The sequence below is a fragment of the Dipteris shenzhenensis genome, chromosome 30 (genome assembly GCF_047967505.1).
Source record: "Dipteris shenzhenensis isolate YYH24624 ecotype China chromosome 30, Dip_SZ_1.0, whole genome shotgun sequence".
Classification (NCBI taxonomy): Eukaryota; Viridiplantae; Streptophyta; class Polypodiopsida; order Gleicheniales; family Dipteridaceae; genus Dipteris; species Dipteris shenzhenensis.
Window position 1 is genome coordinate 42467764 of NC_141625.1, and position 23125 is coordinate 42490888.

The 23125-nt window shown below is 45.9% G+C and overlaps 1 protein-coding gene across 2 annotated transcripts in view; it reads left to right on the forward strand.

The window, feature by feature from the left end:
- The window catches only part of LOC147882154 (U11/U12 small nuclear ribonucleoprotein), a 32944-nt gene that overhangs the window by 2737 nt on the left and 7082 nt on the right, over positions 1 to 23125 (forward strand). The gene's annotated exons all lie outside the window — the stretch shown is intronic.

Consider the following 23125-nt stretch of genomic DNA (forward strand, 5'->3'; position numbering starts at 1 on the left):
GGCATGTTCCTCGATTCATGTAGATATCATATTAGTGTACATGCAAATTTTACCTTCTGAAGTTTTCATCCATGTTGCGGCCTGCTGATATTGTGATAAATTGTGTCGGTGGTCCAACATGTGGGAAAACCTTTGTTGAAGGGCTCGTATCAGAGTGAGCATTTCTCAACTACGGGTTATAAGTTTTACTTGAAGACTTTCTTGCTCCAAGGCTCTGCCATTTTATAGTTCAAGTGTGAGGCAGTGAATGTTGCCACTTAGCCCTGGTATGGCCTTGTCGGGTAGTTAGGACTAGTTAGGACATTTAGTTTACTTGGGACACTAGTCCTATTAATTGAACTTGTAGTCCTAAGTTGAGTTTAGGCCCTATATAGGCCACTTTTTGTACTTTATGATTATCCATCTGCAACACTTCCAGTTCCTTAAGCTTGTCTGCTCGCATTCTAGCTTCCTTCCATTGCTCCCCACAATCAACGGTGGTATCAGAGCTAGATTTACTTGCTCCTATTGGCCTTCCCTTTGCACATTGCAGTTCAGCTCGTTCTAGCCTCAGTCCTCCATGATTTGGAGCTTCACCTTCAGTTCGCTTTCAACTTCGATTTGCTGCTCCATATCAGCCTGATGCTTTTGTGCAGCTTCGACTTGTGCTTGCAGCCTCGACTCACGGTCTTTTTTGCACAAAGATCTCTAGCCAGCTGAGCGCCACTTTTTAGTGTAGACCTGTGATGCCATTTTCTGTCATAGCTTGCTGTTCAGAGCCAACAGCAGGCGCGATTGTTTCATGGGCGCTTGCTGTACAACAGCACCTACACAACTCAGATGGCTTCTATTTCGCTGTCGGTATAGGTGTACTTGCTCTTGGCACTATCACGACCCGTTTCTGTCTCAAAAGAAGCTGTCTGTATAGTCGTACGGATCCGTACAAGCATATGAATTCTTGACGATCGGTACAAGCGTATGGATTCTTGACAGACGTGTGTACTGTATGGATTTTGAGCTCATACTGCCGTACGCCTTCACGTGCTATTTCGCTATTTCGCTACAGGTCTGTGGTGGCAGTCCGTACAGTATGGCATCCGCCAACATTTCCTCTTTGCAGGTCCTTTTTTGACAGCCGCCTGGTTCATTAATTCTGCTACAGTCTGCAAGTTCCAGCTCAGCTCCACATTTCTTGGCCCCATTTGCATTTTGTAGCTCGCATTTGCAGAGCAGTCAACTTAGTTGACTTTGAAGTTGCCAGAAGAGTTAGCTTTTGGACTTTTGGGTCTACTGGCAGCACATTGTATTGAAATTGGCGTATAGTTGGATTTGGTACTTCTTTGCAATTTTCCTATGCCCTCATTTTGGCTCAATTCTTCCACCAAAATTTGGGGTTTTTGCAAACATTGTAGTGTATTGCTCTCAGATTGCCTAGTAAGGCTTGGTCCTTCAATTTCTTGCAAGAAATTGGGGATTTTGCTCCCGTTAACTTGCATTGGCATTTGTGCATTGAAGACTTCACTTTCAGGTACATTGGGGTAGTTTGGTGCAGACATTTTGGGTGCACGACAGCTTTTGGGAACATAATTTTGCAGTTGGCTCAATGTTTGAGCGGCCCATTTGGCATTCATGTTTGCAGGGCATTGCTGTCATTTTGGGCTTGACATTTGCAGCTTGAAGCTAGATTCTTGGCCAGCCAGCTCATTGCAATGATAGCCTTTGACATTTGCAGGTCACTTTTTTTTTGGGGGGGGGGGGGGGGGGGCAATGGGCAACAATGAATTGCTTGAAATGCTGTCCGTTGAGAACAAGCTCGATGGTATCAACTATCCCATGTGGTCGTACAGGGTGCGCTGCTTGTTGGTATCCAATAATTGTTATTGGATCAGAGAGTAGACCCGTCTCTCCAGAAAAGGCACCTGCTGCCACCACACTCACGACGGGTGGTGCTACCCCGCTGCTATTTTGCCACTTCTGGTTCATCTACCATTGCTGCCGGATTGCCTCTCACGCCAGAACAACTATGTTGGGATTAGAGGGATGCACATGCATTGTTGCATGGGACACTTTGGCCAATCTATATCAGATTCTGAAGGAAGCCGGGGTTGCCTATTTTGCGTAGGTAGTTGGACACCGTGAAGATGAATGAAGGGGACAACATGGAAGCATATCTCACACAAGTCGACGACTTTAGAGAGTAGCACATGTTGATGAGATTGTGCTAGATTCTAAGGTGGTGTCCACCACATTGGATGGCCTATTTGATTCATATCAGGGTTTGGCTATGACATTGAGGCTAGTAGCCATGGGTAACTCCAACCACTACTCCTTCGATCAGCTTGTTTCTCTACTCTTGCAGGAGTAGAGTTGCCAAAATCGGCTTGTTTCTCTACTCTTGCAGAAGGAGTAGAGTCGCCAAAGTCGGCTTGCTTCCATTAATGCAGGTCAGGCCTTTGCCATGGATCACAAAGGCAAAGGCAAAGGGGTAGGAAATTTCATCAAGCCCAAGCCTCCTTCTGGTACTCCATCCTCTTCTACCCTGGCTGATGGGAAGAAGAAAAAAGTGTTGTAATTATTGCAAGAAGCCAGTTAATGACATCTTTGAGTGTCGGAAGCGCATTGCTTCAGAAAATAAAAAACAGTAGCAAGGTCTTGCAGTTTCAAATGCCCCTGCTGCCCATGAGCACAGCCATGAGGCAGCCCATATGGCTCATGATGAGTGGGCATTTGTTGCGACTTCAAAGCATGATGCAGCTTGATCAGTTTCAAATTCTATGTCCGATTGGTTTTTTTGATAGTGGTGCTTCTAAGCACATTACATCCTGCAGAAATCTATTTCAGCCCTGAGTCCTTGCATGATGCACCCAAGGGGTTAATTGTCACTTGTGCAAACAAAGCATCTTATCCCGTTAGAGGGATTGCCATGACTCTTGTGGAATTGTTATATGTTCCAGGTATGAAAAGGAACGTGCTTTCTATCTCAGCCATCTCGATAAATGTCTTCAGGGTTATTTTTTACGGTTATCGTTGTGTTGTGTGAGACAACCGGCATGATAACTATATCTTGATGTATATCAAAAACAGGCTGTTACAGAAGCAAAGGCAGCTTTGCTGAATATGTCATTTCAGATACACACTTGTGGAATGAGAGATGGGACATCTCAATTGTGGAAGTTTGGTGAAAATGCATTCTAAGGACATGGTGATAGACCTTCCATCCATGCATGCTCTTACTAAACAAGATTGTGAGGGCTGCTTGTTGGGTAAAATGCATCATTCTCATTTCCAAAAGATGGGACTGTTGGTGCATCTAGGAAGTTGCATCTCATGTGTAGTGATGCATGCAGGTCAATGTGGACAGTATCACTTGGGGGCTGTTTATACTTTGTCACGTTTGTGGATGACTTCACCAATCATACTTGGGTTTATCCTTTGAAGTCCAAGTCTGATGACTTCTCTTGTTTCAAGCATTTCTTGCCATGGGTGAAAATGATAGTGGAAACAAGCTCTTGACCCTCCACATTGACAAGGGGGTTGAGTATATGTCCCATGAATTTTCAATTTTCTTAGCAGCTCGGGGCATAATACATCAGTGCCATAGTGCCCAGAAACGGCATGTCTAGGCACCTGAAATGGTTCGCCATCTTGGAACTAGAAACGGCGTTTCAGGCAGGGCCTTTTTTTTTTGGGGACAGTACCTGCTGCTCCTCCTCCTTGCTCTCCTCTCCAACATCTCCTCCTTGCTCTCCTCAGCCCTTGCCCTCTCCTTTCCTCCTTGCTCTCCTCATCTATTGCCCTCTTCTCTTGCTCCCCTAGGCCTTGCTCTCTCCTCTCCTCCTTGTTGTCCTCTCAAGCCTTGTTGTATGACATGTATTGATAATACTTATATATAAAATATATTTTATTAATCTTAAAAACCGAAACTCCTTTTCCACCGTTTCTTCTGGTGACCGAAACTCCGAAACACCATTTCCCGCTCGTTTCCATTTCCCCGTTTCCGAAACTCGTGGGAAGTATGATCAATGCACACTGCCATACACTAAGATAAGGCTGTCAAATGATTTCAAATGCATTTTCAGTGGCTATAGCTCAGAGTGCCAAGGGTATAGGTTGTATCAGCCTAGTGCAAGCAAGGTTATTGTCAGTAGAGACGTGGTTTTTGTTGAGAATGCAGCTTTACCTTGGCTGAACTGTAAAAAACAGCCATCAGTAGATGCCTTTGATTTGTTTGATTCCTTGCTGCCCCTCTTTCAGTCAAACACAGATTCAGATCAGATTTTGTAGGGTCCAAAATTCAAATCCAAAGGCTTCTAACAGTTCACAGCCTTCTCATGATGGTCTAAGCATTTTTTGCTTAGATGCTGGTTTGGGGGAGACTAAAATGAAATCGTATAGTCTTCACAAGTAGCTGTAGCTTGAATGAAGAGAATGTGGACTACTTTTTGATTAGCCTTCTCCTTTAGTGCTAGCTTTCGTCACGGCTGAGTCTGCCCTTCACCTCCAGAGTGCCAACAGAAACACAGTACGAAGACCTCTGTATAAATGGATGCTCAAGTATGTGTGGGTGTATGTATGAGAGCATATGTTTATACTATGGTCTACACCCAATGTCGGGCACTGATGACATCAGTGGGGATGTCATAGTAGCTAGTCCTGGTATCTTCTCCGCTCTCTAAGTGTCCTGGTATCTTCTCCGCTCTCTAAGTTTCCACTTAATACGGAGGGTCCACACTTGAGGTGGCACCGAATAAATAAGTTTGGACATGTCTTGGATTCATCTCTCTCTCTCTCTATCTATCTATCTATCTATCTATGCCAATGTTCAGCCTGCTTTGCAGCCACTTGATGGTCATGCTATTGAGTAGGTAGTTGCAGAGGAGAGGGCTGTCATTAGACAACAGAAAACAGTCCCACGGTGGCTCTTGGAGACTCTCAGGGACAACAAGCAAGCTGAGCCCTTGGCTTTCGGCACAAGAGGTGGTCTGAGATAGATGCATGGCAATTTGCTTGATGTTGCATTGATTGCCACTGCTTGCAGTGAAGAACCTCTATGTTGTAAGGATGCATTTGATATCAGGGAATGGATGGATGCCATGAGAGCTGAACTTGATTTCATTCATGCAAATGGCACATGGGAGTTGTGTGACTTGCCAGGAGGCAAGCGTGCCATCGGTTTATAAGGTGATAGGACAGCTTGTGTTCATAGTTGTCATTGGTTTACCTACATGTTGTCTGAGCAAGAGTCAAGTGTAGGTGTGTTTTTCAACATGGTATCATAGCATGATGAAGGTAAATATAATATGGCACTAGAGCCCAAGGAGGTGAAGTCCTTGGTAAATCCCAGTAGAGTACTCTTGAGGTCTACTTTTGGCAGCTGAAGGCTGAGGCTGTTGCTCAAAGAGAGGAGAGTAAAGGTACGCATTTGACAAAGGTCAGGTAGGTGTGCTTCAAATCATGGCAAGCTTGTAGTGAGTGCAAAGGTACGCATTTGAGAAAGATTTCAGGGAATTTATGGAGGCACCCCATGGTGTCTCATATGCCTATTCCCAACTTTGGAGAATAGGGGAATGTGGGATGGGAGTAATGACCCAATTTAGAAGATAAAGCTACGGTGAGAGCACTCTTGGTTATTTCTGAAGGTTTTGAGACCCTCGAGGACGTGGTGCTTAGAGATCGCGAGGCATTGCTGATGATCATTGGGATGACTGCTGAGTTAGTTCTTCCGCACTTTTAATTGGCAGAGATCATAATACAGTGAGGCCTGGAAGATCTTGAAGGATCTGTATGAGATGAACAATGTGGTGCGGATACTTACCAGGATCAGTATTTACAATGACACCGGGAGAGGGAGAATGATCATGTGGAGTAATATCTAAACATGTACTTCTAGGTCAAGTCCTAGCTTCTGGTATCATGTTAGAACATGCAGTTGAAAAATCAATCATCCATGCGTTCACACCTGAGAACTCTAGATCCCACTAGGATGTGCACACATATGTAAACCACACTTGGACCTGGAATAGACAGCAAGATATGACAAACAATTAACGGAATAAGAACTCCAAGGGAGGGCCCAAAATGTATTACAAAATAGTGCACTCACAAACCACCCCATGTCGAGAGTGGGCTGCTGGATCTTAGGCAGTATCTAGCAGCCAAATGCCTTATGCAAGGCCTTATAGCTTCCTGGATGCGAGATAGGGAGGAAAGCTGCAGCAGGAAAAAATGATATTAAACAACATACTAGAGCCATCATGGACAGCAAGAAGAGGGCACAATTATACTTCAAGTGTAACCTGATTTCTCTAATCTCGCTTCTACTTACTGATCACGGGAGTAGCACCATGATTATCCACCCAGCCAATTCTACCAAGGCTTCCCAGCAAGAGAGAGAGAGCTGTATCAAAATCACGTAAATCATCATTCTCCACTTCTCTCACTAGCCTTGACAGACCCCAAATCCCTAGATAGATCTAGATGCCACATGTCATCCCTATAGGGCCTTCCTAATGCAACATTTCACCCCTCTCTTGGGATGCATTTAATTCCTTGCCCCTAGGCACAATCTTTGCACTAGGCCCTTGGTCTCAGATCTATCTAGTCTGGTGCTATCAGCCCTCACCTAGGACCTTGACATTAATCCCTCCCGATCATTTACATAAAGCGCAAACACATATATTACAAAGATAGATCCTATAAGGGAAATGTCGACTGATTCTTCCGAGGTCATGCTACCTCGGCTAGAGTGTAACATTCCTTCCCTCTTCAGACATCAGCGTCCTCGATGATAAAGTCTGGGAACACTCTCCGCAACTGATATACGGATTCCCAGGTAGCTTCGGATAGAGGCTGACCATGCCATGCAACCAACACCGTGGGTATCTTCCGATTTCGTATTTGCATTGTTCCTCGGTCCAGGATTCTTGTTGGTTTGCGCCTTGCAATATCCTCTATCTCCTGAAACAAAACCACACCTTCGATTAGTGAGTCACCAGTATGTAAAAATTTCTTTAAACGTGAAACATGAAAAACCGGGTGCACCTTACACCCCTGTGGCAATTCTAATTTATAGGCTACACTGCCTATTCTTTTCAGAATTAACCACGGCCCACAGTATCGAGGTGATAACTTAGCACACTCTCCTGAAGTCAACGACTTCGAGTGCGAAGGAATTCTGAGAAAAACTTTTTCTCCTTCTTCAAATACTCTTATAGACCGATTTTCATCCGCATACACCTTGGCTCTATCCATAGCCTGACGGATATTAGCTCTCGCAAGTGCTAGCATCTCCCGCATCTGAACTACAAAGTTCGCGGCACTAGGCACTTTCTGAGGTATTCCAACTATAGTCGGATTGACTGGTCTATAACCATAGTTCAGCTCAAACGGACTGAACCCAGTAGATGAGTGTTTCCTATCATTGTAGGCAAACTCCAACAATGGCAACCACTTGTCCCACGTATGTTGCCTCAATGACACATATGCTCTGAGCATATCCTCTAAAGTCTGGTTGACTCTCTCCGTCTGACCATCCGTCTCAGGATGATCCCCACTACTCATTCCCAACTCAGTCCTTAGTGTCTCAAATACCGCTGTTCAAAAATGACCGGTAAATCTAACATCTCTGTCTGATACTATGGATCTAGGCAATCCATGCAGACGAAATATATGTCTAATGAACAAATCCGCCACTTGCGGGGCACTAACAGACTCTCTAGTCGGAATGAAGTGAGCCATCTTGGTTAGACGATCAACCACCACAAGGATAGAATTATACCCTCCTTGTGTTACAGGTAGCCCTACAATAAAGTCCATGGAAATGCTCTCCCACTTACTTAGTGGTATTTCCAAGGGCTGTAAAAGTCCGGGTGGCTTCACCCGCTCGGCCTTACTTACCTGACACGAGAAGCACCGTGTCACATATTCATGAATATGCTTTTTCATCTTTGGCCAAAAAAAATCTCGCTTCACGAGATCATATGTCTTCTCGACTCCTGGATGTCCCGCACACGGGCTATCATGGCATTGTCGAATGACTCTCTGCCTGAGATCATTCTGACTAGGTACTACTACCTTGCCATTTCTAACTAGCATACCATCCTTTATGGTATATCTTGCATAAGTTTGGCCTTTTCTGGATGCCAGGTCATCCTTTTCATTTTCCCCGGGTTTTAACACATGAGCTTTAGGCCATAAGCTCTGGACAAACTCGTCCACCTTCTGAGTTTCTCTAATCTCGGTCATTAGAGCACTCTCTAATACCGTGAAACTCAGGTTGTGCATAATGCGAGATAACGCATCAGCAACCTTATTGTCTTTTCCTCTTCGGTACCGAATCGTTAGATTAAACTCCTGCATGAGCTCTGCCCACCTAGCTTGGCGGCCCCTCAAGTCAGGCTGTTTACAAAAATGTTTCAGAGTATCATGATCCACATCCACATAAAACTCTGAACCATACAGATAATGCCTCCATGTTTTCAAAGCATGGATAACAGCATACAACTCTAATTCATGAGTTGGCCAATTCCTTTGAGAGGGAGAAAGCTTCTTGCTTTCAAAGGCTACTGGCCTTCCCTCTTGAAGGAGAACTGCTCCTACCGCAATGCCACTTGCATCGGTTTCTAGGAACAACGGTTTCTGGGGATCAACTATTTTTAACACCGGTCCTGAGACCACAGCTTGTTTTATGGTGTTAAAACTTTCTTGTTGATTCTGTCCCCAAATAAAAGGTACTTTATTTGAGGTCAGATCAGTCAATGGCGATACTATTCCGGAATATCCTTTGATATGCCTTCTATAAAACTGGACAAATCCCAAGAATGATCGCAACGCGGTCAGACTCTGAGGGATTGGCCAAGTCAGTATCGCAGCCACTTTCTTCGGATCCATCTCTACCCCCTGTGGAGTAATTATGAACCCTAGATACTCAAGCCTAACCATACACAGTATAGTTTTCTTTTTATTCACATAAAGACTGGCTTTCCTCAAAGTACTGAACACTATCCTTAAGTGTTCACGATGTTCAGTAAGACTTTTACTGAATATCAAAATGTCGTCAATAAAATGTACTACGAACTTTCCGATATACGGACGTAGTAAATCGTTCATAAGCATGACGAAGGTCGCTGGAGCATTGGTAAGTCCAAAAGGCATTACCAAAAACTCATAATGACCAAACCTGCTTCTAAAAGCGGTTTTATGCACATCCTCGGCTCTAATCCGGATCTGATGATAGCCGCACTTAAGATCTATCTTGCTGAAAATCACGGCTCCATGTAATGCATCTAGCAAATCATCAATCCGAGCCATCGGATACCTGTGCTTAACAGTGATATTATTCAATGCTCTGTAATCTATACAGAGGCGAAACGTATCATCCTTTTTCCTCTTTAATATCACTGGTGAAGCAAAAGGTGAGAAACTTGGTTGAATCTGCCCCAACTTGAGGTATTCTTCCAGTTGCCTACGCACCTCCGCTTCTTCAGTAAAGCTCATTCTATAGGGAGGTCTATTTACAGGTTCTGCCCCCGGGATCAGTTCAATCTTATGCTGAACATTCCGCTCTGGAGGTAACCCATAAGGTAGTTCATCCCTAAAGCATTCAGAGAACTCCTCTGTTATAAGATTAGCCAGCTTGGCCATCTCATCACTTTGCGTAACATCAGTGCTAGTCGAAGAATCATTCACCGACTCTACCGATGCGGTGCAAAGGTATAAAAACTCTACTTGAGCCTTTCTGATTTCCATCACGGAAACCAACGGTCCCTGAGGTATATCTCTTTCACCTCGCAAGACATAAAGCACCTCATTCATCTTGAATTGATATACGTGCTTTTTCCAATCAATGGCTGGATTCTTCCTAGAATGCCACGCCATTCCCAGGGCTATATCCGCATGAGCAAGCTTAGTCATTTCAAAATCAAGCTTCTCAGCATAGTCCTGAATCCGAAGTTCCAACTGGGTAACCCTTTGGTCCCATACTTCAGTTGAACTTCCATCTGCCATCCTGACTGTGTACGCATAGTCAGATGGACTTGTCTTTAATTTCAGCCTCTTCACGAGCTTGGAGTTAATCACATTGTGAGTTGACGCCGAGTCAAACAACACAATGACATCATGACTGGCTACTTGCCCTTTCATTTTAATTAACTCCGTATCATTAAAGGCCGTATACCCCGTTGCTGCGGGCTTAGATAGGATGTTATCAGGTGCACTCGTCACTAACTTAGTAACAGACACACATAACAAACAAGGTACTAACCTCTGAGAAGATCCCGCTAGCTGAATCTGCATCTCTTCCGCTCTGGGACTCCCCTGCATCTCCACGTCGCACTCTGAGATCACCATCTCAGCCATCCGACGATCTTTATTACGTGGACAATCTCTCCACTGATGAGGTTGAAGGCAACCAAAGCATAAGCCTTCTCTCCTCGCTTTTTCCCTTTGTTCCGGGTTCAAGGGAGACTTAGACCAAGCCCGGGCTGCCATTGGAGTTACTTTTCTCTTCACTCCAATGGTGGTACTTGGTTTAGGAGTTTCAGCCGGTCTCGCCTGCTTGGCTTGACCACTCGGCTGCGAACCACTCCCTTTACTAGTCCACTTCTTCTTAAACCCAGATTTCTTCGGATACCCATACTGGGTTCCGACCTGTGCAAACCCACTTGGCTTGCTGCCCTTGGCATCCTCGTAGTTCAAGGCTATAGCTATTGCATCATCTAGCGTGTTCGCGACTTAGCCCGAACTTCCATTTTTATTCGGTCATTCAATCCAAATATGAAATCTTTCACTTGGATTGATTGAGGCAGGGGTTCGTCAACCTTCATTACACTCTCTCGAAACTTATCAGTGTATTCTGCCACTGATAAATTTCTCTGACGCAGGTTCCTATACTGATCCCAAGCTCGGGATGCCTCGTCAGGAGGTAAGAAGTGTTTCTAGAACTCTCTTTTAAACCCCTCCCAGGTAGTGGATGCTATACCGTCTTTTTGTTGTTTAATCCACCACCGATCCGCCGCCTCACTAAACATATGGGTGGCCTCGCGGATCTTTTTGATGTCATTTCTGATCTCACAAATGGCGAACGCCTCGTCCCATTTGTGTAGCCAGGTCTCAATGACATCGGAGCTACGGTCGTTCATCCGACCAGAATACTTTTCCGGTCTGTAATTGGCAATAATTGGCACTTTAGCCTTCCTAGGCTCCACCGTATGGACACTAGACTCCGGTTCCATTGGAGCCTTTCCCTTCTCCTCTCGAGAAGGTCTGGCAGACATACTCTGTAGTGCTCTCCTAAGTTCGGACTGCCCTGCATTGGCTTGTAACTGCTGTGCTAACAACTGTTGCAAAGCATCTTCCAGCAATGCAATCCTGCCAGAAAGTGTGAGCTACTGGGCGCGATCCCTGCTGGGTCGGCCGGACTCCTGATTCACCAGGGTCCCTCCTGGAAGCCCCTTCTTCTGCTTCCATTAAGTTCAGTAGGTGTTTTGTTTTGGGGCTTTTAAAAAAAAAAAAAAAAAAAAAAAACTCCCCTAGAACACTGTAATCACAAGCTGACACAATTCAGGGTACTGACACTCTGAACACAATTCCCTATACTAGGGAATTCCTGCAATCCCACATGCACACTAACTACGCATTTGACACAGGCATATATCCGAATCCCGCTTTTCCCTATACTAGGGAGATTCCTGCAAATTAACTCAGACTCAAGTATACAGGCATCTGCACAATCTGTCCCTGCTACAGCATCAAACTCTCATGCATACTTGTCACTTTTCACGCAAACGGATCATCAGCAAACCAAACCAGGGAAAAAAAACATAGAATCGACAGAAATGACAAAGAACCTTCCTGGTCTATGAATTCTGATCCAAAACCAAAAGGGAAAATAGATAGAAGGCCCCCTGGAATTCGAATCCTGCTGCTTGCAGCCTGCACGTACGCTCTGCTATCAACCTACGGGCTTGGTCTACCCTTTGTAGTCTGTAATTCACCGATCGGCACCGTGCCTTCAGCGATGCCCACACCAATGTTACCCGAAGCCAATCGTCAGCCACCACGTCTCCGTTAAATCCACGAAGGGCATCGTGATATGGGTCTGCGCTCCACGCCTTGTCTTCGTTTGGTCGGGAGACAACGGTATTCTCGGAGGAGGATGGCGATGAAAATCCTCTCGTCTTAACCCAATGAAGGAATGAGAAAAGCAAGCAAGAGATGATCGCGATGATGATCGTCTCGCCTTAGAACTGAGATCTTCCGTGAGGGTATCCGGAGACTTACACTTCCAGACATTCACCCGTCACTTGCTTGCAGGCGTCGCCGAATCACCACCTACGGGACCCAGGCTAAAACTTCAATTCCGAAAGCCTGCGTTCTCCAATTCGTAGGCCCACACGAACGCCACGATTGCTCCGTCACCACCAACGATCGTCGACAGGCCTTCCTACGGCCCCTGCTCCGTCACCACGCTTCAGCCCGTTAACTTGCGTTGCCCACAGGTCTTACGCTCCATACCTTACCCCTACACAACCTGGAGCTCTGATACCAAATGTAACCTGATTTCTCTAATCTCGCTTCTACTTACTGATCACGGGAGTAGCACCATGATTATCCACCCAGCCAATTCTACCAAGGCTTCCCAGCAAGAGAGAGAGAGCTGTATCAAAATCACGTAAATCATCATTCTCCACTTCTCTCACTAGCCTTGACAGACCCCAAATCCCTAGATAGATCTAGATGCCACATGTCATCCCTATAGGGCCTTCCTAATGCAACATTTCACCCCTCTCTTGGGATGCATTTAATTCCTTGCCCCTAGGCACAATCTTTGCACTAGGCCCTTGGTCTCAGATCTATCTAGTCTGGTGCTATCAGCCCTCACCTAGGACCTTGACATTAATCCCTCCCGATCATTTACATAAAGCGCAAACACATATATTACAAAGATAGATCCTATAAGGGAAATGTCGACTGATTCTTCCGAGGTCATGCTACCTCGGCTAGAGTGTAACATCAAGTGTGCTGAGAAATAGACTCCCTAGCAAGAAATGCTGAGGCCGCCAAAATTAGCTTGATCATAAAGATGCTTGATGATAAGGAGGAGTTGGTGGATGTTCTTGAGACCCGTGATGTGACGCACACGGAAATAGATAGAGCAAATGATGCAAGGCAAACTCCAGATGCTGGAATTGGAGATGGCTTTGAGTTTTCTGGTACTACACGGCATGGAGAGCATGCCCAGCACATGCACATGATTAATTCAATGTGGGTATTTTGCGCCAGACTTCCAGAGATACATTTGTTGAGCACCACATTGCTACACAATTCCATGCACAGAGTGATGCGGATGGAACTGCCCCTATAAATGATGGGAAACAGTATTGGGATGCCCATCTTGTGCTCTACTCAATATCCCTTGATACATTTATGGGTACTAGAAGTGCGGAGACACTCGAGCTGATGAGAGATGACAATGTTCGTAGGACTGTTCACGTGCTAGTGGACAGTGGAAGCAATCACAGTTTCATCAACACCAAAACCCTGCAAAAAGGTAGGCTTGCAGCCAATGACTATGATTTTGTAGGAGATCTATTTGCCTTGGATATGGGTCCCATTAACATTGTTTTGGGATGTGATTGGATGAAATCTCTTGGGGAGTTTAGTGTCGATCAAAATTCCACGACTCTGTTTTGCGTACAAAGGCAAAGTAATGATGTTTTGGGGTGTGACAACTACAAAAATGTACCTTATTTCAGACGGTCTTTGGAGAGATGTGGTGCAATGTGTTACGGCGTCTTGCTATGCCAGCAAAATAAAGTGGACAACAAACTTCCAGTTGGGTTGTTGCAGCCTTACCCATTGTAGAAGGCAAAATGGACACCTTGCTATGGACTTCATCACTGGGATGAGACATGGGACAGCATCTGTGTCTTGGTTGACATGCTCACGAAACAAGCCCATTCATACCTACCAAGACATGGTATTCAGCATCTCAGGTTGCCTGGTAGTTCGTTGATCATGTTTTCAAGCTTATGGAGTTCCTCAGGAGATTGTCAATGATAGGGATGCGAATTTCTGGGTCACTTTGGCAGGAATTTTTTACAGTAATGGGCACCATACTCACTCTTAGCACATCATACCATTTTAAGACTGATGGCCAGTCTGAGAGGGTGTACGGATGGGTGGAGTAATACCTGAAGCACTTTTGCCATGACACTCAAAGGCCTTGGGATAAATGGGTGGAGTAATACATGAAGCACTTCTGCCATGACACTCAGAGGCCTTGGGATAAATGGCTTGGACTTGCTGAATTTTTCTACAATAATACCAAGCATTTATCTATTGGGATGAGCCCGTTTGAAGCAAAACATGGATGCAAAGTAAGGATGGCTTCCACGATTTCAGATATGGCTGTCAAAAATCAGCAAGAACAAGATGCCTCGAAAAGGATGGAGGCTCTTCTAAATTTGGCTAAAAAGGACATGCAAGATGCCCAAGCCAAGGAGAAGAAGTATGTGAATGAACCTAGGAGGTATTTGGTTTCAAAGAGGGGATTTTGTGCATCTACATCTCCACATAAACGTTATGCTTCTTTGACGGGCAATACCAACAAGAAGTTGATATTTTGGCCCTTAAAGGACCATCCGTAGGGTTGGAAAAGTTATCAATTGGAGCTAGCACCCACAATGTGTGCCATATATTATTGCTGAAACCACGTGTGGGCCAGAAATGTGCATGTTCTCTCAGAGTTGCCACCTATGACTGAGGACGCCCATGTTAGAAAAATAAACTGTTACACAGCAGAAGATTCACCTTGTAATGTGGGACGCAATTCAAATACATGTGCTTACTTAATGTAAAGAGGGCAACTCAGATCTGAAAGAGAGGCTTCATGGATGGCCACATGGCTGGGGCTGTTCCAGCCCCACAGTTTACCCTAATTGAGGGCAGTCGGCCCGCCCTCCATGCTGACCTGGGTGGCCCAGTGGGCTGACACAAAGGACTCTGATCTGCTGCCCATGTGGCAGCCATGTTGCTGCCCACATGGCAGCCTCATTCCTTCCCCCTACAGATCCATCAGGTGTCAAGCCCGTAGTCTCTCTTCATTGGGGCCTCACAGGTGGGGCATTGACCCAAATCTCCAACTGGCCATATCCTCTATATCCGGGAGCGCATTGTGGATATCAGAGATAGAATACTTTGTAACAAGGTATACATTGAGTACCTCATCAATTGGAAGGGATTACTGGAGGATAGAGAATTATGGCAGCCAAAAAGCATTGTGCAGGAGCACCCACATATTTTGTCAGGCTGATCACCAGCATTTTGCTGTTCTGGCACCTGTGTATGACAGCCACAGCATAAAATTTTGCAGAATTTGTATGGGAAGGATATATATCTAGATGAAGCCAGGAACATGCCCAAACTCATCCTCTAAAAACGCAACACATAGTGCAGTTTCCATCTCATGATAGTCATTCATAAGGTTGAAACCATAAACTCCATTATGCATAGCAGGGATCAGCTACTATGACATCCCCAATGAGGCCATCAGTGCCCAACAATGGGTGTAGACTATAGTATAAACATATGCTCTTACACATACAAATCCACACACCCACATATACCTGAGCATCGATTTATACAAAGGTCTTCATTCTAATGGCTATAATAAAAGGGGAAAAGAGATCCTAGTTAGGGGTATCCCTAGTGGCAAAAGGGAATTAAAAGGGCTAAAAAGGAGATAATGGGAGAGTGTGTGTAACTTCTATTTCCCTCATTGTGTGGGTACTTTTGATGTGTCATCTCATCTACAACTTCCTCCTTCCATCTGCTCTACACCTCTCTCTCTCTCATTGTTATAAGTTCTATTTCCCTCATTGTGTGGGTACGTTTTGATGTGACAATCCTTATCTAATCTACAACTTCCTCCTGCTTCGTACCTCCATCTGCTCTGTACCTACCTTTCTCTCTCTCTGTCGCTACCGCTACTCATTCCTTCCTTCTGCCATCTTTCTCCTTCCTTTCACTCCTTTCTGCTATTCTGTTCCCTTTCTCTACATCTGTCCGGTCACCTTTACTACAGGGCACTCCCGACTGGCTCATCTGTCCGCTCAGCCCATCAGATGATTGGCTGGTCAGACCCTGATGGATGAGGCTGACCAGCTGGATGGTTTTGGCCGAGTAAGTCTAGTTGGTTCGACTGCTGGTTGTTTGGGGTGGTGGTCAGCTAAGACTAGCCTAGGGCTACAAAGACAAGTGCATAGTGCTGCCGCCTGTTAGCACCTATGTGTTGGGAGTGTAGGGTGACACCTTAGGTGTAGGCCCGGGGCACTTTTTACTCCAACTAGTGGAGGTTTTTTCCCCCGAGCTTGGCAGGCACACTTCCATGTGACCTGTAGGGTGTGCTTAGCAAGCACAACCCTATCCATGTATATGATGTGACTTTAGTCACATCTTCTCTATCATTCATTCCAATCATTGCTATTGCACTTGCTTACTCCTTGTGTGTCTTGTCTCTGCACCAACAAATGGTATTAGAGCATTCTCTGTGACGTGACATCCTAACGTGTAGCCACCATCTTCCAGCCGCCATCCCCCCATCGCCTACTCGTGGTGTAGCTGATATCGTGGAGCAGCCTGTCGTCGTTCGAGAGGAGCGCTCTGTTGTTGTTCGTGTTCTGCCGCCCTGCGCCGTGGAGCTAGTCGTGGAGAGCTGCTGCTGTATCTGCTCTGCCCTGGTTGCTGAGTGCTGCTGCCTACGCCTGGCCGTCGCCCCTATGCGTGGAGCTGCTCCAGCCTAGTGGACGTGCTGTCCATCAAGCTCAGGCTCCAGCTCAGGCCCGTGGACGTGAGCCTGTTGCAGGCCCCCGCTTTGGCCCGTGGATGTGCACCTGCCTGTGGTGGCCGACGCCTGCTCATGCAAGCTGCTGTTGCCCTGCGTCGTCGCCCTGTTCGTGCAAGCCGCTGCTGCCCTGCGCCGTCCCCCTGCTTGTGGAGGCCGTCACCAAGCTCGTGGAGCTAACACTTCATCTTCCAGCCTCTCTAGCCTAGTGGTCGTACGGCCCACCGACTAGCTCAGGCTCCCGCTGCACGTAACTTGCACCTACCTGAGACCTGCGCCGTGTTGTTGTTCGTGACATGCACCTTGTTGCCGTTCTTGAGGTGCGGTTGGCTCCTATTGAGGTGCGGCTGGATCTGGTGCGGGTAGCCCTGTGCTAGTGTGGAGTGGCCTGTTTCTAAGGAGCGGCCGGAGGTGGTGAACACAAGCATCGTCTTGACCCTGTGAGGCTTATTTTTGTGCGGCCCTGCGACGCAGCCAGTACTCGTGCTGTCCTGTTTTGGTGCGGGCAGCCTTCTATCCGCGTCCTGTTACTGGTTTGTAGCATCTTGCTTGACGTGCTGGTGGTTTTGGCCCGTGTGCCTTGGGGTATTTCTTTATTTTCAGGTACACAGTCATACAGGGCAGAATCAGAGGGATTTTTGCATTTTGGGGAAATTCTGTGCAATTGCAATGGCAGAAAGGGATGTTTTTGGATTGCTCTCTTCAGAAGATAAGTTGGATGGCACCAACTATCCTCTCTGGTCGTACATGATGTGACATGTGCTTGTGGCCAAAGGTTTTTGGGGCATTGTGGATGGCACTCAGTTGTGTCCACATGCACCAACAACCGCTCCTTCACCCAGTTCAGAGGGTGAGTCATCTCGGATTACAGAGATATCACATGCACCTACTCCAGAGCAAAGTCGATGGGATGGCCGGGATGCCAATGCACATGCCTTGATTGCATTATCTATTAAAAGAAGCATTATTCCTCACATCCGGTCATGCAAAACAGCAAGGGCAGCTTGGGAAAGTTTGGCAAACTTGTACCAAGTCAGGAATGAAGCCTGTGTGGCATACTTGAAGAAGAAATTGGAGACTCTTCCTATGCGTGATGGTGATTCCATGGATGATTATCTCACGAAGGTAAAGGATTTACGGGAGCAATTAGCATCTGTGGATGAGATTATTCCGAATGCCTCGTTCGTTTCTACAGTGTTGCAGGCCATCCGCGACACGTATCAGAATGTGTCCACTACTATGCGGCTTATGATGAAGGGTAATCCTAATTCGATTACCTTCGATGAGCTTGTTTCTGTACTCTTGCAAGAGGAGCAGTCCAGACATAACAGGACCGTGATGCGTGTGGCTGATCAGGCTTTTATTGCCAGCCAGAAAGGCAAAGGTAAGGCTGCGTTTCAGGGGGGCAGCAAGCCCAAGAAAGATGCAGGCCAGCCATTTTTGCAAGTATGAAAAAGAGGGTGATAAACCCAAGAAAAAGGGGAAGTGCAACTATTGCAGGAAGCCAGGACGTCACATTAATGAATGTCGCAAGAGGCTTGAGAAGGAAAAGAGCAAAGAGGCCAGCATGGCAGTGATGGATAATGTCCCCAAGTCGGATAACAAAGAGGCTGCAAATTACACTTATACATCCTCCCATGATGAGGAATGGGCTTTTACAGTGTTATGCAGTTACAATCCGTCTGTTCATGATGCATGCCTATCTGTGAGTGATGCCAATGCATGGTATTTTGACAGTGGTGCTAGCAAGCACATTACCTCACAGAAGGATTTGTTTACATCTTATGCAGCTGGTTCTCATGGAGGCACGGTGACATGTGCCAACAACTCCTCCCATCCTGTGCAAGGAGTGGGAAAGATTGTACTTACCGCAGCAAATGGTGGTGCATTTACACTCTCTGATGTGCTATGGGTGCCTGGTATCAAAAAGAATTTGCTTTCAGTTTCAGCCATTGCCCGTGGTGGCTTAATGGTGAAGTTTTTGGATGACAGATGCACCGTACATGACATTAGTGATGGTGATACAATTGTGGCTTCTGGAACTTTATGCCATGGTCTTTACAGACTTGATCACTATGAGAGTGCTTTGCATGATGCTTTATTCACCACCAGGTTCTCATGGAGGCACGGTGACATGTGCCAACAACTTCTCCCATCGTGTGCAAGGAGTGGGAAAGATTGTACTTACCGCAGCAAATGGTGGTGCATTTACACTCTCTGATGTGCTATGGGTGCCTGGTAAGAATTTGCTTTCAGTTTCAGCCATTGCCCGTGGTGGCTTAATGGTGAAGTTTTTGGATGACAGATGCACCGTACATGACATTAGTGATGGTGATACAATTGTGGCTTTTGGAACTTTATGCCATGGTCTTTACAGACTTGATCACTATGAGAGTGCTTTGCATGATGCTTTATTCACCACCACCCCATCACAGCTGGCAAATGCTGAATTATGGCATGCTCGATTTGGCCATCTCAATTTCAGAAGTTTGCTGCATTTACACAGCCATGAAATGGTGTCCGAGATGCCACCCATACATACTCCGACTCGCCATGTATGCAAGGGATGTATCTTGGGGAAGATGCATCGCACTCCGATTCCCAAAGATGGGACTGTCAGAGCTGTCCGGAGATTACAGCTTATACACAGTGATGTTTGTGGTCCTATGAGGACTCCATCTATTGGGGGATATCTGTATTTTGTCACTTTCATTGATGATTTCTCTCGTTTCACGTGGCTCTACCCATTGAAGGAGAAGTCAGTGGTGTTTACAAAATTCAGACATTTTATTACTCAGGCTGAGAATTATGCCTCAGAAAAAGTGGGGGCACTTCGCACTGATCGAGGGGGGGAATACATGTCCAAGGAATTTCATGCATATCTTGCAGAGAGAGGCATCATCCATCAGTGTACCACTCCATACACCCCATAGCAAAATGGGCTGGCTGAAAGGAAAAACAGGTCGGAAATGAAGATGGGGGTTTGCCCAACAGGTTCTGGATGGAAGCTCTCATGTGTGCAAATTATGTGCTTAACAGATGTCCCACAAAGGCCTTACATAATCTCACCCCGTATGAGGCATGGCATGGTAGAAAGCCTTCTGTTGCTCATCTCAGAGTATTTGGTTGCTTGGCCTATGCACATGTGCCACAGCAACATCGTACTAAACTTGATGATAAGGCTCTCAAATGCATTTTCGTGGGGTACAGTGTTGAAAGCAAAGGGTATCGGCTGTATCATCCATCCAGCAGGAGGATTATTACAAGCAGAGATGCCATTTTTGCTGAGGATTCCACTCAGCCATTGCTGTCCTGTCAAAAACAGCCTGATGTCTACTCCAGGGATGTGTTTGAACAAATGCTGCCCATGACAACTGAAGGTCCCTCATTTCAGAACATTCCAGTTTGATTCCCCATGCTGTTACGCAGGCCGGTACAGCACCTAATCAGCCTATTGTGGCTGAACCACATATGCCTATGGATGAGGCAAATATTGACCAGGCAGTTGATGACGAAATGACAGCCATTCAGTCATCCAAACGGGTGCCCAGGTGGCTGATTGAAACATTACGGGACAGCAGGTTACATACTCCTTTACCTGCGAGGACTCGTGCAAAATCTCATCATGCATCTGGGTTGTTTACTGATTATGCCTTTCAGAGCACATGCAGTGATGAAGAACCTTTGACATTTGAGGATGCTGCAGAGGACAGTAATTGGATGGCAGCCATGCATTCAGAATATGATTCTATCATGCAAAATGAAACATGGCACTTGGCTGAATTGCCTCCGGTACTAAGTGGGTTTACAAAATTAAGCGGAAGGCTGATGGTTCAGTAGACCGCTTCAAAGCAAGACTCGTTGCGAAAGGGTATGCTCAGCAAAAGGGTATTGATTTTGATGAAACCTTTGCGCCTACCTCTCGCATGACCACTATCAGATGCATGATTGCCATGGCAGCCCATCATGGATGGCAAGTACATCAGTTGGACATCAAAACAGCGTTCCTACATGGAGACTTGCATGAGGAGGTTTATGTTACACAGACTCGTGGATTTGTGCAGGATGGTCAGGAACACTTGGTGTGCAGGCTTCGCAAAGCTCTGTATGGCCTTAAGCAGGCACCTAGAGCTTGGTATGAGAAGATACACACTTATTTGGTTGCCCAAGGATTCCGCAACAGTCCAATTGAGAGTACCCTCTATGTTAAGAGGACTCACGATATTTTTTTGGTCATTGTTTTATATGTTGATGACATGCTGCTCACGGGCCCCAATGAGCAAGATATTGCAGCCTTCAAGGCTGAATTACATTCCTCATTTGAGATGAGTGATCTGGGCCCTTTGCATTTTTATTTGGGCATTCAGTTTATACATCGGGATGATGGTATTGTTTTGAAACAAACTAAATACATCCAGAAGTTGCTTCAGCGGTTCTCTTTCCAGGATTGCAAGCCAGTTGCAACTCCTGTGGAGCGTGGCATGAAATTCAGCATCGAAGATTGTGGAGATGCCTTTGATCAGAGATTGTACCAGCAGGCTGTGGGCTGTTTGATTTATTTGTGCAATACACGGCCAAATATTCAGTTTGGGGTCTCCTTATTGAGCAGATTCATGCATTGCCCAGGAACTAAGCATTGGCAAGCTGTTAAGCCGGTGTTCCGCTATTTGCATGGTACTCTGCACCTTGGTTTATTCTTTCCCAGGGGGGCTGATCAACAGCTGCATGCTTTCTGTGACTCCGATTGGGCAGGATGCTTTGACACAAGAGTGTCCACTTCAGGTTTTTGCTTCTACTTTGGGCAGTCATGCATCTCTTGGTTGAGTAAGAAGCAACCCTCCGTGGCCACTTCAAGTTGTGAAGCTGAGTACAGGGCAGCTTTCACAACCACCGTTGAGTGTGTTTGGCTCAGGTGATTATTTGCTGATTTGGGTATGAGACATGAGTCTGCTACCTCTATTTTTACAGACAGTCAGAGTGCTTTGGCGATTGCGAAGAATCCCGTCTTCCATGCTCGCACAAAGCATATTGAGGTTCATTATCATTATGTCAGAGAGAGATTGTCTGCCTCAGAAATCAGCATGATCTATGTGCCTACACATGACAATGTGGCAGATTTATTCACCAAAGCATTGTCTCGTGAGAAGTTCAAAGGCTTTCGCAAGCTTCTGAACTTACTTCCTTTTGGTGATTGATATCACATTTGCCTTGTACATTGTCACCACTTCACTCCAGGGGGGTTTGTTAGCACCTATGTGTTGGGAGTGTAGGGTGACACCTTAGGTGTAGGCCCGGGGCACTTTTTACTCCAACTAGTGGAGGTTTTTTCCCTCGAGCTTGGCAGGCACACTTCCATGTGACCTGCAGGGTGTGGTTAGCAAGCACAACCCTATCCATGTATATGATGTGACTTTAGTCACATCTTCTCTATCATTATTCCAATCATTGCTATTGCACTTGCTTACTCCTTGTGTGTCTTGTCTCTGCACCAACACCGCCTGCCTAGCCATAGGCTGGTTCTCACTACCAAGGTGAGAGCCCAGTGCTGCCTACCTACATCCAATGTCATGTACAAGAGGACTCACGTGGTGGACAATGAATAGATTATAGCCTACGCATGCATAGGCATCATGTAAATGTGAGAGATTGGAGAGAGAGAGAGAGAGCAAGAGAGTGAGAGCTTGAGAGCTGAGTTGCAATAGAAGAGTGTAAAAGAGTACAACTCAAAGAGTGAGAGATAAGGTTTTGTCCTAGTGACAAAACCTTAGTATTCACTAACCATAGTTAGTGAACTAACTGCGGTTAGGGGGAAAAACCTCTTAAAGAGGAAAAAGTGCCCCTAACTAGCTTATTAAATTACATTGGCTACTGCTGAATTATATCTATAATTCTAACACCCCCTGCAGTGCCAATGTCATGTACAAGGCTGATCAATCACCAAACGGATATAAGTTCAGGGCACTGCGAAATGCCTCAAACTTTTCACGTGGTAGTGCTTTGGTGAAAATATCTGCAACGTTGTCATGTGTGGACACAAAGATCATACTGATCTCTCCTGCATGCAACTTCTCTCTGACGTAGTGATAGTGAACCTCAATGTGCTTCGTGCGAGCATGAAACACTGGATTCTTTGCCACTGCAATGGCACTCTGACTATCAGTGAGAATTGGAGAAGGACCCTCCAAAGATAGATGAAGATCAGCAAATAGACGTCGCAGCCAAACACATTCAACTGTTGCTGTAAAAGCTGCCCTGTACTCAGCTTCACATGATGAGGTAGCCACTGTAGATTGTTTCTTGCTT